At 45.5% G+C, this 20,614-nt stretch overlaps 1 protein-coding gene across 2 annotated transcripts in view; it reads right to left on the bottom strand.

Annotated features, from left to right (window-relative positions):
- KIF13B (kinesin family member 13B) overlaps positions 1–20,614 on the bottom strand; it is a 698,786-nt gene that overhangs the window by 571,047 nt on the left and 107,125 nt on the right. The gene's annotated exons all lie outside the window — the stretch shown is intronic.

Raw genomic sequence — 20,614 nt, 5'->3', positions numbered from 1 at the left:
TGAACTGAGGTGGCAGAGTGCGCTAAAGAACGGTGATGGATTAAACCCAGATCTGTTGACTGGGTGTGAATGTTTGATTGGTTCAGATGCTCCGTCCATCCCCACCCCCTTTTGTACCGCACAATAATTATGCGGCTACAGAAGACTGAATTTGGCACAGTATTAATCAAAATAATTAGTTATCAAAGGCAAACTGAGCAGTGTATTGTGGCACATTTTTTTAAAACCACTTCAAAATTTTGGCATTTTTAACACACACTGACATACTTTTGGCAAGTGTAACCCTTTCCTTAGCTATTGATTGCTGCATTTAGGTGGCAAACTGGTACTAACAGGCGACCAGTTAACGTTTAAAAGGAGTTTAGCACTGTGTGGCACCAAATATAGCAATTTTATCTGTAGAGATTAAAAGAAAAACAATATTTGTTGTTAAAAGTTGCACATTGGGTAGCAAATGGTTGATGATGTGGCAACTGCAGAAAATCCTTAAGTGGAAAACGCCACATGGCACAATTGTTTTATTCCGGTGACCCAGATTACAGTCCCCCGAGTTCCATAACGACATACCAAGCCACATCCTGCAGTAGTCTATTCTCCTACAACTTTCAACTCTATTCGTGTCTAACTACATCTGCTCCGCACTTCCTTGCACACTTTGCCACACTTGAGCCTTCCACTTCCATTGTTTTATAATAAACCCATGCTCAGTCCCGGAGACCACATCTTGCCGTTCCCCTACAGACACTCCTGCACCCAGCACTAGTTCCAACATCGGCTAGCACGGCACCTGCCAATGGTCCCTCTCTACTCTAATAAGTGCAGATTGCCTTATATTCAGTTTACTGCCCCTACACAGCCTCATCATCTTATTGGTCACACAGTGCAAGCTACTCCACCATATACAGCTGTTGTGGACAGCTGGGCAACTGGAAGATGTTCACATGTAGTCAGGGCACAAGTTCTATAAAAAGAAGTGGGGGACTGACAATATGCACGTGTCCCGGTGTCTGGAAATTACACCGGACACGTTCAGCTTATTTCTGTGGGGCCTTGCTTCTTGGCAGGGGGGACAGCGTGCACCCTGTAAAAAGAGTGGGGGATGCCGTGTACCCCCGACTCGAGCCCTGCATGTAGTCATAGCAAGCGTGGCACCGACATGGGTGAGAGAAGCATACCAGCATGCACCAACTACTCCATGCTGCCTTTAAAAGGATAACTATGTGGAAGTGTTAATGCACAAAGGAGTATTCCACCACAAACCTGATGTGCGAGGACACCCCATGCATCACAAAATTCTGCATGATTTGTCATCAAGCGCAAGCAGGACATACATTTCTTAAGAAACATATGTAAGTTCCTAGTCACTTTTTAATGTGATCAGCTTTTAGAAATAATAGATATTTACAAATTACCACGCTGAATTTTATAGCACTGAAATAAAATTGATATTTGTAGCGCTCTAGGAGACCAGACGATGGTCAGCATCCTGCTTCTGAACTACTCACCAGTCATGCAACGGCACAAACAGGACAGAATATAAAGAAAATGAGTCACCCAAAGAGAGAAGTCACCATAAAAAGAGGACTGGTAGGATGGATGCGGGAAAGAAGAAGCAGCAGCACCTGATGGGGTTCAAAGGAGCATCACCAGCTATGAAGAGAAAGACCCACATGAGGACAACAAAGAGCCCTCCTGCGATGAGAGCACAGCAGCAGCTTGGAATGGGCAGATATTCACCGTAAGTAAAGACCAAGTGTGGTTGAGATCATGGTGCAGGGAAAGGGAAGGAAGTGTCCCACTTAAAATACGACGATGAGTGGGGTGCATTGGGACCCTTACACCCCACTGCACCGCCCCAGATCACTATGAGGGTCGGTCACGACTGTACCCCATTATTGGGGGGGTGAAGAAGTGTCAGGCGAGAGGCATGAGAAAGGAGAATCACCTGTCAGGGTACAAAGGAACACCATTGACGAGGGGTGAAAGCTGTAGAACCCAAGGACAGATAAAAAAAAGCACTACACAACGATGGGTGGTAGTGGAAAAGACTAAACACCACTTGTGGGAGCAAAATAATGAGGGCATGGATAAAGATGCACCACCCAGACAGAGACAAAGGAACACCTCGCAGAGACGAAGGGGATACCTCGCAGAGACGAAGGGGATACCTCGCAGAGACGAAGGGGATACCTCGCAGAGACGAAGGGGATACCTCGCAGAGACGAAGGGGATACCTCGCAGAGACGAAGGGGATACCTCGCAGAGACGAAGGGCACGACTCGCAGAGACGAAGGGCACGACTCGCAGAGACGAAGGGCACGACTCGCAGAGACGAAGGGCACGACTCGCAGAGACGAAGGGCACGACTCGCAGAGACGAAGGGCACGACTCGCAGAGACGAAGGGCACGACTCGCAGAGACGAAGGGCACGACTCGCAGAGACGAAGGGCACGACTCGCAGAGACGAAGGGCACGACTCGCAGAGACGAAGGGCACGACTCGCAGAGACGAAGGGCACGACTCGCAGAGACGAAGGGCAAGACGAAGGGCACGACTCGCAGAGACGAAGGGCACGACTCGCAGAGACGAAGGGCACGACTCGCAGAGACGAAGGGCACGACTCGCAGAGACGAAGGGCACGACTCGCAGAGACGAAGGGCACGACTCGCAGAGACGAAGGGCAAGACGAAGGGCACGACTCGCAGAGACGAAGGGCACGACTCGCAGAGACGAAGGGCACGACTCGCAGAGACAAAGGGCACGACTCGCAGAGACAAAGGGCACGACTCGCAGAGACGAAGGGCACGACTCGCAGAGACGAAGGGCACGACTCGCAGAGACGAAGGGCACGACTCGCAGAGACGAAGGGCACGACTCGCAGAGACGAAGGGCACGACTCACAGAGACAAAGGAACATCTAGCAGATACGAAGGGCATACCTAGCAGAGGCTAAGGAACACCTCACAGATACGAAGGTCATACCTCACAGGGGCAAAGGGCACACCTTGCATAGACAAATAGCATACCGCCCATGAGGAGATAAAGGAGCCCTAGACATGGGGAAAGGACAGAGACATACCCTGCAGAGACAAAGGCATACCTCCCATGAGGACCCAAAGAAGCCACACACACGAGGGGAGAGATGGAAAGAAACAAAGCAAACACTTAAAAGAGGCAACAATGCAAGGAAGAGGAAAGGACAAAAGTCATTCCTTGCTGAGACAAAGGCATACCTTCCATTTGACGAAAAAGCAGCCTTACATAAGGAGAGAGGACAAAGGATGACTCACAGAAACAAAGCTATACCTTCCATGAGGACACAAAGGAGAGAGGACAAAGGGAACCCAATGCATTCTGGGAGTTCTAATCTGGCTAAATCAGCCACATTAAAGTTCTATGCTTCAACTGTTAAAAGAAGGAAACAGTACACTGGAAGGTGACGTTCCTGATAAATAGGCTCACCTAGAAACTTTAATCCAAGGAGTGGAAAGCAGGTAAACACTTGGGGCCACAAAGCAGAGCCCCTCTGACAGAGAAGCAACATTCGTGCGAGTGGGAGGGGGAGTGAGGTGCCAGAAATGACAGATGGGAAGAAAAGAGCAAAAACTTACAAGAGACAACAACATATTTAAAAACTAAAATCAAGTGTTAGGTAAAACAGGATTAGAGCTACTGTGCTGAAGGAAGGAAAAGCAAGGGTCTGCTTCCGAAAAGTAACACGAAACCAAAGAACATGACACCTATCACTCCATCAATCTTACACAAGCAATACACGGGGGGTGGACGGGACTATGAATAGTATTTAGTGCCCCAAAATGTGCGTTTAGGGACTCTTCCTTCTTAGTAAGGTAAAGAAATAAGCTATTTTATTGCTTGTATAGTGCTCAAGTTCTTCCTTGTAAACTGGTCCCAGGCAGGGCACTATATAATAATGAAGTTATCCCTCAGGCCGCTCTTGGTTTATGACAAGCACGGGCTTGGAAACACCAACACACATCTTAGAACCGCGGCTGGGCTGTGACTTGGGAGCCGCTGACTGCCCTCGCCTCTGCCCCAGCCTGCTCCATGAACTGGGAGGCCACTTCACCCCCGCCCGAGGGGAGGGCGCTGCCCCTCGGAAACTTCAGACGGTGCTCGTGCAGACCGAGGAACAACACACACTGCCCGACAGATGAGGGAAACACTTCCCTGAGCCTGGGAGCCCTCCTTCCGACAGCCGCAGTGAAAGGGTCACGCTGGCACGGTATCAATGAAAGCTCGTGGAGGGGATAAATAACAGCCAATAAAATAAACGGAAAATCCCTCGGATGCGTCTAGGATAACAAAGCATGACACAGTTTGCGCTGCCAGGGGCGGAACCGAACCATTTTATTTTTCAAAGCGACTTTAAAAACACACAAAATAGTATTCCGGGCAAACCCCGCACAGCTGCCAGTTTTAAAGCAAGCCCCCTCCTCGGCAGACGCTCCACTGAGAGCCAAAGAGATGCACCGTGAACACAGAGGAGGACCGGGGACAAGTGACCTGGAAGTGATGGAGGCGGAAAGATGCTGCTGGGCCTGTCTGCCTCCCCGTGGACGGAGCAGCCGTGGCAACTCGTGGTCCCGTCTAGTGAACGGCGACCGGACGGCTCTGTTCAGGGGTGACGCTGCCACCGCAGGGGTGTGAGGCCCAGCTCCGTGGCCGCCCAGACCTGGGTGCGCAGCATGTACAGGGCAGGAACGGTCGGCCACGGAAGGCACGCTCACGTCACTGCCACGTCATGGCGCTAGCCATGCCGTCATACGCAGGTGGCTGTAAACAGAACTCTACAACGAAGGCAACATTAAGACTCCACACAACGTGAATGACGTTCCTTTAAACAGAGTTTCAAATCCCACACCATCCGCTATGCATTGCCTTTAAAGAGTTTCATGAAGGGCCAGGAAATACAGCACAAGAGCCTAGATACCAGTGGACATCACGCCCCTCTGGGAACCATGGATCAAACGCTTCAGCCATGTAGGCCTAACAGCCCTGCCAGGAACCGTATGAACCTGCCGGCCACCGCAGGACACTTTTCAGAAGATTCCAAGAATTGTATAAACTCTTCAGCTGAACCTGGTATTGTCATGCTGTACTGATAGTTTATAAAGTGCTAAGATATCACAAGGGCCTCACTGCGCTAGCAGTCATGTGCGCCCTACTATACGAAGGAGAATCAAAAGGACATACGAGAAGAGAAAAATAAATAATCATTATGAAACCACTTTCTAAAAGTTAGACGGTTCTTGATCAGGCAGAATATCTTTGGGCGAGGAGTTCCACAAAGTTGCAACTGTCGCTGAGAAAGCACGATCCCCTTCATGCATCTTCCAGAATCGTGGACCTCAGGTAGTTTAGAATGATCTGCTCATACAGGAAAGAGAGTAGACTTGAAACTTTGAATGGAGAAAGGCTGGGCAATGCCCATGCAAGGAACAATGGCTGGCAGCCAGATATGGGTTTCAAGTGCAGGCAAAACATAAGTTCATAAGTGAATGAGAGGCCATGTTCTGAGAACACTGTGGTCTCTGAGGGGGTAATTTGGGGAAATTATCTACACATAATCTAGTCCTTAAAATGGCCGGAGTAATAGTGACTTGTTCTAAAAAGGGGCCGAAGGAAAGAACTTTACATAGAACTTTAAGATTAAAGAAGGGTTCGGGCACAAATTTGGGCAGCCCAGGATAGCATGAGGTCCCAAACTAGCGCTATGTTCTGGACAAATTCTCATGTCTCCGAGCTAAAAGTCTAGTGCCAAGAATTCCATGGCCCCTCCATAGTGGGCGTTTTGATACCAACCAGTCTGTGCACATCCACCCTCTTCCTGTGCTCATGAATGGTCTAAGCCTAATGGAGGGGAACAGACTTTTTACATGCCAACTTGCTTAAAAAACGTGAAGCCAAATGACAATACATTAGAGCTGCGTCACCGTCGCTCAATTCCATCACTTTCCTATTTCATGAAAACTCTCCAAGATTGTCCAATTACTGCTAGCCTTGCTCTGCTCGCCCTCTCCCAAAGAAGTCCTTGGGCGCACATGTGGCTAACTAAATAAATATCAACATAGCATAGTTAACAAATGTTTATATTCAAATCTGTTGGCAGCGGACTTTGGTTTTTCTATATTGCTGGTTCAGACATTGAATTGAATGGTTCTGGCAACTGTGGAGGCTTTTGTGCAGATCAGGTACACAGCCCAAGTGGACCAGAGCATGGGGCACCAGAGAAAGATATCCTTGGAAGTGAAGCCTATGTCCATAATGGACTCTTGTTGATTTTGCTCCTCTATAGCTGTTCATTGTGGGCCAGAAAAAACATTCTGGCCCTGTGTTCTCAACAGAAGAACATAGGGGTAGAGCTGATTGACTATATCTATCTATCTATCTATCTATCTATCTACCTGCATACCTACCTACCATTTGTAGAGTGCATAGCTACTCGTGGGTGCTAGGAGTGTGACACAGGCTGACTAGAGTTTTCTAAAGGCAGCTACTGTCGAATAGCCAGGCTTTTAGTAGTTTTTGGAATGGGAGTTCCTTGTTGGCTGTCAAGACAGTGTAGGGGTGGGAGTCCCAAAGTTTGGCTACGTTGCACCCTCCGCATCTCGCTCTTTTAATGAGGAACCACGGCTCAACAGGCATTTGTGGATCACAAGGTTCTGCTTGGGGTATAGGAGATCAGGAGTAGAGAGAGATCAGGAGGCTGTTGTCTAGGAGTGCCCTATGTACCATGCAGAGGGGCTTTGCATTTAATCTTTTGGGTAACTGGTAGCCAGTGGAGGGCGATCAGGGCTTGCAGGGCTGACTTGTGCCTAAGAATATTATGCAGGATTCGAGCTGCGGTTTTCTTATAAGCCTTTTTGGTGCTCCCATGTACAGTGAGTTTCCGTAGTCCAGGCGGGAAAGAATGAGTGCCTGGACCACTATTCATTTTGGGGATGAGGGAAGCAAGTGTATAATTTTTTGAAGCATCCCGATTGTGCCATGGCAAGTTGCCGCTAGCTTTGTTACCTGGGTATCCATGGTCATGGAGTCGTCCAACCATACTCCCAGACTCTCTATAGTCGTCTTGGGGGCAGCAGAGGGGTGGGTGGTACCCAGGTAGACCAGCCATCCCAGGGACGTATGGAGATTGGGGAAATAGACAAGGATCATCATCTCCGTTTTGTCCCCATTTAGTTTGAGGCAGGAGCTGTTCATTTAGAAAATAAGGTAAAGATAATTATGGGAGCAGATTCTGGGGATGATCAATATTTATTGATAAATATATGAAGAGCTCTTTAAGCACATAGTAACAGTGAGATCAGACAAAGAGGTCGATAATATACCATTGAGGCGGGGAGGAGTAACATAACATTACATCAATGATTTAACAGGGACTGTCTTGGAGTTTTAGGGTTATTATTTCCGTGTTTTTTTTACTTTCTCCAGCGTCTATGTAAGTTACCATGGGGGAAGAAGTTTAAGCATCATGTTATGCAATTCAGCTACAATGCACATGCACATTTCATACAGACTGTGGGCTGCACAGCTTGCAATGAATATAATGTAATGTCGGTTTTGGAATGATACCTTCGGGTTGCAGTCTTTAATTTTATGCATGGTTGAAGAGGAACCCATGTCCGACACTTTTTTTATTTGAACTTTACAAAAATAGGGACCAAAGCTTTTCAATTATTTTATAATAAGGATGCTTTGTGTTTTTATTTAATAATAATAAAAAATATAAATCCTACAGAATGTAACAGGGAAAATGGAACATGAGTTTTCAATAAGGTAAAGAAAAGGTAGAGTTTGGGTGCAGTTTACACAGTACTTGAAGACTTATTCAAATAATTAGTTTGTTTAGAGTGGAGTCCATACTTAAGAAGGCTGTAGACGTGCGGAGGAGTTAGCTGTACGGATAGGAAAGAGCTGTAAAGGCCCTGCCACGATGGCAGTTAAAACAAGCTTCGGCAATGCCAATAGATTTGGCTTATCGATGAAAGTGCCTTTTGTGTGATTGATGGGGTCAGACACTCAGTAAGTCCTCATATATGCACTTTGTCACTCATCCTTGCACTTCTGCATCCATCTACTTACTCATTCTTGCAGTGACTCTGACACAACCGCAGTAAACACACAAATTCAACAACATATGCAAGATAAATTAAAAGAAAACATGCTGCCATTTAATCATGGCATTCATATACTTGCAAGAACAAAATTAAACATAACAGTATTGTAAAGTTATTGTAGATGGTTTACGTATAGTTGTTTTAAGTACCAGCTTGGCCGCCACACTTGGAACCAACATGCTGGCCATCTTTGAATGTTAAAACTGTTCATATGGAGAAAGTAAATGTCAATATGAATAATGATACATTCATGTAAATAAATAAATAAATCACATCTTTATTAATGAATTCTCGCATTATGAACTTGTCCATGCCGACTCGGAAATACGTAGTTAGGCAGGCTCTGGGACCCAAGCCAGAGGGGACTGACTGACAGGTCATAGGTGGGGTGGCACACAGCCAGCATACAAATGAACAAACAGAAAATCCCAGCTCAATCCCACAGATAAATGCAGCAACACCACAATGGTCCTGGGAGATGGGCCCAAATAAAGCACACATGGCCGGAGGGATAAGTACGCTCCCAAAACACCTTAAAGTCAGATGTAATTAAAAGTTAAGAACATGTAGCCAATTAGGACACAACAGACAGTACACTTGGTAATCATGCGCTCCCCATGCCGAAAATCTGGACACGTTACCCACTGTCCGCATTGTGTCCAAGCAAGGTCGAGGCCCACCTGGATTCCCTATCAGATACATAAATTTATGACTCCACATACCGAAGTTCACATTCCTTACCAAAAAAGGATTTCCAGAAGAGTTTATGACATTCAATTAATTGTATAAAAGCCCATTTCAGATCGATTGAAAGTTGAGACAGTGCTCAGACCATATTCTGTAACTGTTCTCCCGGCCACACTTAATTAAACATACTGGTCCTGTTTTGTCAAACACCTCGTCTCTTGTTTTTTCCAAGGTATTTTATGTTCAAGCAGCAAAACAATGAGACACTATGAACAGCAGCATTCCGTAATGGTCTCACGGTTTAAAGGAAATGGCCATATGAGATGTGGGTGTACTGCAGAATAAATGAGTCACCTATTAGCACTGCCTGGAGAGCTGTACTATCCTCTTAAGAAATACTAAAATGAAAAGAAAAACAATGAAAGAGGAACTATAAGAGAAGAAAATGAAAACTACAGGACTGACCAACCAGCTGTGACACTGAAGTGTACTCATTTTCAGGTGGATGTACATAGGTAATCAGAAGATTGTGTTGCTCAAAGAGAAAGTAGGCCAGTGATTGATGATGACTGAACCATTACCCCATGCAGTACATTGTCATGGATGGAAGCAGAGTGTAAATGATATTCAGGCAGACAAATGGCATAACAGAGATGACCCAAACGCCTTCAATATATCTATACGGGCATTTAAGTATATATGTGGATGCAAAAATAATTTCATATGCTGAGGATACACAGCTTCTCTTCACTTGTGACAAGGGAGTGGGCTTTGAGGGTGAGAAGATCAGAACATGCCTCACCAAGATGTTTACATGGCTAAGGAGGAATCAACTGAAATGTAATAAAGAAATCTGAAATCATTTTCTTTGGATCCCCACTGTCGGAAGAGTGGAGACACTGGTGGTCACCTCCCCTCTCTGCGCAAAATACTGTAAAAATCTGGGCATTATGATGGATTGTCCTCTCTTGAGTCCACAAGTCCAGTCAGTTGTAGACACCTGCTTCGGACTCCTGCGCATGTTGAGGACATTTCTTCCCCTTCTATCAGTGGACTACAGGAAAACTGTGGTCCAGGCGATGGTCACTTCAATACTTGATTATGCTAATGTCCTGTTCCTGGGCCTTCCCAAATGCCTTCTCAATCATTTGCTGGTGGCACACAATGCAGCTGCTAGAATGATTTTTATGCTTAAGCTCAGGACTCATATAGTTTAAGATGCTGGTGTTATTTTTCAAGGCCCTGTATGGTAGTGATACAGGATCTCAGAAGTAGAGTTTCCAAATACGTGCCATCGAGAATCTTGAGGTCAGCCTCAGCGGGCTGTGCCTCGTCCCTAGAATTCAACGTGCCAGGTCTGGAGGTAGTTCTTTTAGGTTTCTGGGAGCCAAATCCTGAAATCTTCTTCCGCTACCCCTCAGAACCGTGATGGACTACACCGTTTTCAAGAAGCTGCTTAAAACCTGGCTATTCCGCAACTGACACTGTAGTTCTATAATACTGCTTAAACCTGGCTGTTTCAACAGCTAGGGGCTTTCACGCAGGATAGATGGGGACCATGAGCGCCGAGACACACTATTTGAGTAGCTGAGCACTTTATAAATTCTCATTCATTCGTTCATGTATTATGCAATGATATTTTGGCAGCCAAATTATAAGACATTCTAGCCTCTCATTTCATGTAACAAAAAACAAAGTAATAATCTATCCTTAAATACTTACTTATTTTAACATATGTTTTTCACAGTCAATATACCAGGCCTACTGCCTTTATTGTAACTTTTCATTATAAACGTTCAGTCCAAAAACCTTTATCATTGACTTGTCGCTATAACTTACTCAGACCTATTGTGTTGGCTATAAGCCTTCCCACAAGGCAACCATCAGGTATACTGTAACAAAACTACAAACATGTACCAAATACTGATTTCAAAACAATGTAAAATCTCAACTAACAGAGCCTAATGAGGATTATGCCCCCATGTTTTTTTCGGGTGGGACACCAACACCAAAACCCATGCCCAATACGGTAATGTGCGAGATTCCATCTAATAAAATACATTGCTATGGGCTTGAGTACAGTGGAATTACCATCCACCCTTAAAATCCTACAAGATGATTTTCAGAATAATTAAATATAGCCTACTTGCTTTGTCAGAACTTTTTTATTATAAACGTATGACACCTAAGGAAAATGACATAACTTTTTCAAATAAACTGATAAGCTCTCTAGCCTTTACCAATGGCTTGAAACTATATACAACGAAGGCCTCCTAAAGTGCGCATAAACTTGAAACGATAAGGCATGCATTTTTGCAATTACACTTTGCAAAACAAGGTACAATCCCTTTTAACAGCCCCTAACAAGAATGATCACTGTGAAATTCTACTCCCAAGGTTTGTCAGTGTGGGTGTCACACACCAAAACCCTGGCCTACTATAGTAATCTGTAAGATTCCACGTAACAATATACCCACCGGTATCCTGTAACATAATGCTATAACAATCAAAAGTTTAAGGTTTACTGGCTTTAACAAATGCTTTTCATGGTCAACTGTCTTTTTCGTAACACTCCATAATAAGCAGACCAGATCTATGGCACAGCCCAACAGCACGTCACCCAAACCAACTCATGTCTACAGTTTTGAGCATAAGCTTTTCAGCAAGGCAGCCATCAGAGACTTAGTAATAAAATTAGAAAGGTGTACAAAATTACAGCTGGCTAAGCAATACACTGTTTCTCCTAAGAGAGGATTCTCACACAGCAAACCTATAGCAAAGGTTTATCACACAGGGTAATAAACACTAAAACCATTGCTTTCTCTGGCAATCTGTGACATTCCATGTAACAAAATACCAATTTGTAGTCTTTAATATAGAGTAAAATCTATCCACACAAATGACTACTGACTCCAACAAATGTTTTTCACAATACATATGTCAGGCCTAATGCCTTTGCCATAACATTTCATAATCAACAGAACAGGTGTATAGAGATGATGACTGGATTGCTGCCATAACAAACTCAGTCCTGCTGTAGCAAGTATAAACTTTGTCACAAGCCAAAAAGTACAGAACAGGCGGTATTTTTGGATGAAGCACACAAATGCAGCGCAGTCAAATTCAATACTCATGGGAACCAAAATGTGGATGGAGCCCAAGCCCCTCTACAAAAGCATTGTTTTTGTTATTCACACAGGGTCACGCAACAGTTGCACTGTCAAGCCAGACATACAAATCCATAAACTTAATGAGATAAGCGGAGGATGCAGGTACTGCAATACATTCCTCATGACTACCTCATTCTATCTGTGATGCTGCCAGACGAAATCAAACACTGACTTTAAGATGACTATCTGCTTCAAAGTATCTTCTGTAAATTATGCTGCTTCGCCCAGCTCCGCAGGGTACTCGAAGAGGGGCGATGGAGTCAGTTCTTTCTTTTTCCGCGCCAGCCTAGCGCAGATCCGGGGAGAGCTACCCTATAGTCATTTTTTGACCACGGTTTTGTTGACATTTTGTCAACTTCTTTTTGAGTCTTTTGAAGTGTCCACTCCAGTGACGTTTGGCTCCCCCAATGCCTAATCTAATTAGATAAGATGATGTCCATTGTACCATAGGACCCAGGTAATTGATTGGAAGAAATTACACCTCATGAACAAAACCTTCTTTTAAGACATGGCCACTTGTGTTTATTTGAACATGTTTGACACAGAATATTGATTCGATGCCAGCAACTGGGATGTTGCACAGCCGCCTGGCCGCAGTCCACACTGTATTAGAAACCTTAAATACAAGTATATTCTTGAAAATATTAACTAGCAACACATGACTATGGACCCGGCTGGGGAGTTCATGTCTGTTCTAAGCGTGCATATTTTTGAATTCATATGAAAGAAATGCGCTCTTGCAAATGGGGTGGTACTCACAGGGACTGCGGAGCTGCACTGCCTTCATTTGAGAGGAGTACCTGCCTCTGTTGGCAGAGATGCATTACTTTTAGTGGGAGAGTAAGGGCACTTGTGAATAGCAAACAGGTACTCTGAAGTAGAGTATTCACGTTGTTAAAGTGCAAGTACTCACTCCCTGGATTAGTAATGCCTTTTTCTTTTGTCTAGGTGGTAGGACGCCTCTCGCGGTTTGAGCCTTCCTTGCCTCGGTTAAGTGGAATTGTTTGGGTGTTGAGTTCGTCCTCCTTTTTAATTTAAGATATTGTTGTATATGTATATATGTATTTGCTTGTTTCATCATACTGATAGAGCATGCAAAGACACGTGTTGAATCTTGTTTCATTTGTGGTATTGCTCTTTTTATTCTTAAATACAGATTTCCATCATATTGGTAGTGTTTTTTAACAATATGATGAAAATCTGTATTGAAGAATAAAAAGAGCAATACCACAAATTAAAGAAGATTCAAGGCCCTTCTTTGCATGCTATAACAGTATGATGAAACAAGCAAAATTATAAACATCAATATCTTAAATTAAAAAGCATTTACAATGCAATGGTTTTGCCTTTGTTAAAGTTAGAGCGATTGGCATTGCTCTTGACATTATTTTTATTTATGTTTTTTTTAACATAAATAAATGGCATTGTCATTTACAATGCCACTAGCTTTATCTCTCGCAAATGACACACACCAACACCCACAGAGAGCCCCCACAACACACACAGAGCCCTCCCCCACACACACACACACACACACACACACAGAGCCCCCCCACACACACAGCCACACAAAGCCCCCCACACACACCCACACAGAGCCCCCCCCACACACACACCTTCTGGCCCATTATCTTTTCTCCTCATCAAAATATCTGCCACACCCCTTTCTTTGTTCTGAAAATGGTAGGTAGCAAGCCATTTCAAATCTAGGGGGCTGTGGCCTAAAGAGAACTTTCTGAGGGCATGGAAAGAACAGCAGTCTCCTTTTTCATGGATGAGCATCCCCTAGCTCGGTTCTTATGCTCCACCTGTCTTTCTTTGATACTTCCTCCATTCTTTCCATAGTGTCAACAGTGGGTCAATATGCTTTGTCCTTTCTTTCCATAGCATCATGGCCGCTGTTGGATTCGATACCAAGTACAATGCAACGGTTTTGCCTTTGACAAAGTTAGAGCTATTGGCACTTTAAATGACAAATTGTTTATTTATGTGTTAGTTTTGAAAACAGATACATAAATGGCATGGTCATTTACAATGCCAATAGCTTAATCTTTTGCAAATGCGAGACCAATTGCATTTGCACCCACACACACACACAGCCACACGCACACAGAGCCACACAGAGCCCACCCTCACACACACACAGCCCTACACACACACAGCCCTACACACAAACACACACAGCATCACACACACACACACACACACACACAGCATCACACACACACACACAGCATCACACACACACACACAGCATCACACACACACACACAGCATCACACACACACACACACAGCATCACACACACACACAGCATCACACACACACACACACCGCATCACACACACACACACACACACACCGCATCAAACACACACACACACACAGCATCACACACACACACACACACAGCATCACACACACACACAGCATCACAGGGGAGCAAAGAATTATGTGACAGTGGAGCAACGAATTATGTGACAGGGGATCACATACAACAACGTGAACCAGGTTAAGGAAGATGTCAGGAGCTAAGGCACATAACCCCAACTAGCCCTTCGGTTCTCAAAAACAGTATTCAGAGGCTCGGCACCTCTTCTCACAGAGAAAACACTATCTGCACTCACTGTATCAGCTTCCTGGGTTTAGGGCATGACTCAAAGGCAACGGTGAGTTGTCAAACTCATGAAGGAGAGTCACATGGGGACAAATTCTGTAAGAGGAACAGATAAAAACAAACATGTGCCTCGAATCAGAAACGCACATTCGTCAAAGCCAGGATGGCAAACCCAGGTTCCCTAAAGGGGTAATCATTATTTCATTTTCCCCGGGTATCCCTCAAGTCCTGAGCGCTACTTACCAAACAGTTCACCCAAACTCGCTGGTAAGAGCTGGTTTCACTGTTCCACAATCACTAGTTATCAACTGGGAACTCTCAGAACTCAGCCCGCTGAGATCCGTGTACTTGTGTCGCAATCAGGAATCAAAATCTAAAACAACAAGCTTCACCTAATACAGAGACAGACTCGCATGCATACCACAGTCCACAACAGAGTCAGTTACACTCAGACAGAAAGACAACCTCACAAACACCTGGAAGCATGGTTTGTGCACACAGCATAAGGAACAATGCAGCCCAACATGCTCGCAAGAGTATATGAAGAAATTAAATGACACATGTAGCCAGACAAGAAGCGACAAACCGACAAACAAGATCAGTAGACCCGAGTACACCACAACTCGTTCACACGATAGACCCAAAATTGCCGCACACAATATATACATAAATTCTTGCGCACATTATAAGATAGGCAAAATAAGTATCCTGGTAAACGGACAACAGGCCAACCCGCACATCGCCAAGCACAACCTTGGGCTCAGGGAAATACTTCATGTCAGGTACCGACAGAAAACGGCACAGAGACACGCGATCGGACAGGCACACAAAAACACGAAGAGGCAGACACACACTGGGAAAGGCACAAAGTCAAGGAAAGACAGGCACAGAGAAACGCCAACAAACGGACACAGAAATATAAAATCAAGCAGGCACAATCCACAAACTGGCACATAGAGACACATTCCGACAGTCATACAAATAAAAGGACAGGCACATAGAGACACTGCAACAGAATACACATACAGCAGCAAATACACAAAGATGGACAAAGAACTGCTCGTATAGTTAACTCCTGGGAAGCCCATGATACTAATATATATAAGAACGGAGTGCCCTGCCTTCCCTTAGATTGTGGAGAACAGCAAGTGAATTTTTAGTTCAGTGATCTCAAAGACAGGAAGACCAAAAGAGAGGACATTGACCTACATCACACGAGGAGAATGAGCGTATCACTCGTATCCGAGTTAATCCAGGCAGTGCTTTATGGAACTTGCAACGATGTGTCTTCCTCTTAGAAAATGCGAGATGTTACTCATTTAACACTATCTTGAATTCATGGGCACCTTAACATATTAAACATGATAGGAGTGGCGGAGGTGGGAGCTACAACGCCAACTATTCTGCGAGAGTCTTTGAAGCGCTGCGTTCAGTAGGTGATAAGGATCTCTTGAGTGGAATGCAGCAGAAGCAAGAGCCCTGCGCCGCCCATAGGGCCCTCTCCAGGCCGCTAACAATGGCACTGTGTCCGCGCACTCCACAGAAGGGCGTACGCGAGGACAGCCAAGCCTCGGGGTCAAGGCAGGAATTTGACAAGGACGTGCCGCACACTCCCGGCCATGGCAACAACTTGGATTCTGGATGCGCACTGTTCATTCTGGTCCACACGACAAGAGGCAGCTCCATTATTTCTACTAGTATCAGGATTTTGGGATATCCCATACGGACAACCAAACACAATCACTCTGGGGCATGACTCAGGTGCATATCGCCGTCCAAAAGGTAGCGTGATCTACGCCAGAGGTGTTTGCAGTACGGCAAAAAACGATCCGACCAAGGGCGAAGGTTGGAACAGAGCCAACACTTTCACTTGCACATTCTAGGTTCCCAATGCGAACAGAAGTTTTAAAGTAGATAGAAAAGCATTTCCTACAGCAAAAAGTGAATGCGTGCTGCATAGAGCTGCATTCAGTCATACAGAGAGTGCGTTCCAAGATGTGTGAGCCCACCCAGCACCGCCCAGGCTCTGCAGGTATCTGAGGTAATGCTCTGATGACCCAGAGCGAGGGCCCTGCGCCTTGCTTATTTATGCCTGGCAGTCGAAGTCATGCCCGTAAAGCACTGGTACCTCTTTATGGAGCGGCTGTGATTGCTCGAGGGATTTGAACAGGAAATCCCCAAGGGCTGCTGCGGCCTGCTTCACAAATATGGTATTCACTTACTGTGACCGCAATCAACAAATGTTTGTGAACCCTCGAGCCACCACCTCGCGCCTGAATCACGGATGATGGCACCCAACCCTACTGTGCTAAAAGGCAGAGGATTGGAAGCTAAAACGAGCACTGGGAGGTTTTAAAGGGAGCGACTGAAAGCCAGGGTTCACGATTACCCTAGCCAACAAGGCACGGACAGCGAGAGGAGGGGCCGGCAGAACGGGGGAAGGGGGCGGGTTAACAGGTTCCCAATGCGAACAGAAGTTTTAAAGTCGATAGAAAAGCATTTCCTACAGCAAAAAGTGAAAGCGTGCTGCATAGTGCTGCGTTCAGTCATACAGAGAGTGTGTTCCGAAGTCATGCCCGTAAAGCACCGGTACCTCTTTTTGGAGCGGCTGTGATTGATCGAGGGATTTGAACAGGATGCGGGGCTGGACAGGCGGACGGCTCCTTTCTCCTGGGCGGCGGGGTTCTCCTCCTCGCAACGGAGCCCCGCCTGCACCATCCGCCGCCTCTCTTCTTCCGGGTGAGTGCACCGGGGCGCAGAGTAGGCTCCTGCCTGCCCCGGTGCCCAATGCAGCCGCGATCAACAAGGCACTCACGTGAGCAGGAAGGCGGGTGCCGGCTCAATGCCGGAACAGATTCGGGGGCGTTCCCGGCTTTTGGCTGACGTCGCGTGACGTCGGCAAAAGCCAAAGAATCTCGGGAACGCCCCCGAATCTGGTCCGAGATTGACGGACGGAGCCCTCTCCCAATGGCTAGCCTCCATTTATGGAGCTAGCCAATCGGAGGAGGGGGCGTATCCCGACCCACACACACAACTCAAGAGGTTTTTTGGTGCATGCGCAAAGCGCATGGCCAGGCAAAACCTAAAAAGGAGGACAAAGTCAACACCCATACAACTCAAATAGAGTACCTGCACTTATAAGTTTACAATTCACGCACTGCACTCAACTAACATCTAAGCTGCAAGGTGCACTTTTTTTTTTTAAGAAGACAGGCCATTCTGCTACACTTCCATTTGCATGCCTGGTAATTTACACAAGACAACAACAATATGTGCATTGTGCCTAATCATATTTGCCGCCGAGGTGAAAGCATGTTCCTGTGATATGTGCAACATTTCATGGGTTGCTTTTCGAATAGAACTGTAAAACACTATCACTTTTGAGCCAATTTATTTTAAAATGCTACAGTCAGACTCTGGCAGACTGTGCCTGCCTGGTGTACAATAAAGTGTAATTCACCCGAAGAGGCTCCCCAGTTCAGCACTAAGCCATCCACAAAGACGTATTCTTTGGGGGTTCATCAGATGCACCCTTCTCCAAGTTTAGCCTGAAAAGACTAAGGGAACACTGAAGGTGTAGAGATGAACAGGACAGATATCGGTTTGCTCATGAGTCTTGGTCTCCTGATGCCCTCTCCAGTTAGTCTTCATCCCTCCACCAGCTGCCGCCATTTTCCCCCACAACAATGCGGGAACGTAGAGATGTCAGTAAACATACTGTAGATTCATCATCGAGGCACTTGGAGAGGAAAAACGCACACAGCATATCGGATCTGAGCAGCCCAAGTGTATACTAACACCTGGTGTCACTATAGACCATCATTTGGAGGTCTTTCTCAGACGCAATTCACACAAGTGCTGGAAAATTTAAGAATGCAAAGTGACAAGCAAGCCATGTTGCAACAACCAGAACGAATGTATTTATTTTTGTATTTATTTTTGCAATTTTATATAGAGCGGACATGGCCCGAAGGCATCAGAGCGTTTTACAACAGTAGCAGGATAACAAGTGTTCAACGAGTTACAGTTACAATAATTACGTTCAGATATTTGCAGCGGTAGATGCGGCCAGGACAATTGCAGCAGATTGGTTAGATTTCGTACACACTTCAAACATTGATGGTGGGGGTCACATACCAAAGGTAGTTTGTATCCTGGTGGAGAGAGTACTTAAATATGGTTGGGGTGATTAACCAAGGTGTCTGTCAAATAGGAGATGCCCCAAAGCTGCCTAAGTTGGTGTTGTGCGCTTCTGGCGAAGGCTGCGATGTGGCTGTGAAGTTTGTGATTGTCAAGGGTGATACCAAGTGATCTAGCACTCCGGACAATGGCAGGGCAGAACAATTAGCCAAACATTCCTGTACTGGGGGTTTTGCTTTCAGAGGAGAAATCAAGAGAAATTCTGTTTTAGTTTAGTTGAGTCTGAGATGGTGGTTAGACATCCAGTTTTGAATCTTTATGAGCGTGAGTACAAGTAGAGCCAGGTCTTCTGGGGATGAGATTTTCATGTATATTGGAGTGGCGTCTGCGTAGAGGTGAAAAGGAATCCTAGAGTTTCTGCAAATCATGCACAGTGGTTCTAGATAGAGATTAAAGAGGGTCGGGGAGAGGAGCAAGCCTTGAGGTACTCTGATGTACACCGACTGGTCATGAGATAGAGTTGCCCATTTTCACAATTTGGGAATGGTTGGTTAGGTATTAGGAGGACCAGCTAAGGACTGCGCCTCAACAACCCATGCATTGTTCAAGAGTGTGAAGGAGCTCCAGATGGTTGACAGTGTTGAATTCAACAGAGAAGTCCAGGAGGACTGGGAGGCAAGAGTTACAAGAGTTACAAGAGTTCAGGATTCTGAGAAGTCATTGAGTATTTGAAGGATCGTAGTTTCTGTACTGTGGCCCAGGCGGAAACCTGACTGGAGAGTGTCTAGAAGGTTGTTTGTTCGAATGTGTGCAGAGAGTTGGGAAGCTATGCAACTTTCAATGACATTGCCTAAAAATGGAAGTGGAGAGATTGGCCGGTAGTAGTTCAAGTTCTCTTGATCAAGAGATTGTTTTTTCAAGAGAGGAAAGACTTGACCCACTTTTAGTCATTCAGGAAATATGTCCTGTTTGAGAGAGGCGTATAACATATTGGCGCATGTGGGGAGTAAGTGTACGGCAAGAGATTCGCTAATAGAACCATAAATGGCGTCCTGAAGGTGGTTCGAGGGTTTCACTTTTGAGATTATTCGCTGTAGGTCCCGCTTGGAATTTAGGGAGAAAGAGGACCATAAATGTAGCGCCTTGCCCAGTAGAATCTCAGTTTCTGGGGAGTTATTGGTGCGTAGCAAGATATGGATGTCTCTAACTTTATCAAAGAAATTCACAAAGTTGTTGCAACGTCCCACTGATGACTCAGGAGCTAAAGTGGTGGAGGGGTTTGTAGTCTGTACGAGAAACTCAAATTGGCGCTTTGGTCTGTTCTTTACAGAATTCATGAGTGCTCTGATATGCAAGGATTTGGTTCTACGGATTCGGTACTTGCACTGTTTTCGCGCTTTGCGAAGCTACTTCATACCCAGGAGAGAGGGTTATGGTTTCAATTCTTTCTCACATTTTCTGATAAGCTTTCTTTCTTGAAGCATTACTATAAAAAAAATGCTGCATAACTTGCCTTTTCTTGCCGCATAATTTAGAGAACCCTGCATGACACATAATTTGGTGCACCCCTGCCACATAATTCCAGTGGCCCTGAATATGGCTGTCCTACTAGCCAGAGAACCTAAGGCTAAACAACTTCCATTGTTTGCATTACTACAGCAAAAACCTCAAACTTTATGAAAGGAATACTGCCTGTTACTTCTCAAAAACAACGACATATCTACGTCACATAAGTAAGCATGTGCTACAACAGAGGGCTCCAAGGCTGTGGAAGGGGCTGCACACAAGGCTGACTGTTCCCCTGAACAGAGGAATAACCTGCCATCACTCCTCGAGCATGCAGGGGGCAGGGGAGGGTG

This window comes from Lissotriton vulgaris, chromosome 6, assembly GCF_964263255.1.
Source record: "Lissotriton vulgaris chromosome 6, aLisVul1.2, whole genome shotgun sequence".
Classification (NCBI taxonomy): domain Eukaryota; kingdom Metazoa; phylum Chordata; class Amphibia; order Caudata; family Salamandridae; genus Lissotriton; species Lissotriton vulgaris.
This window is presented reverse-complemented; position numbering and strand designations above follow the sequence as displayed.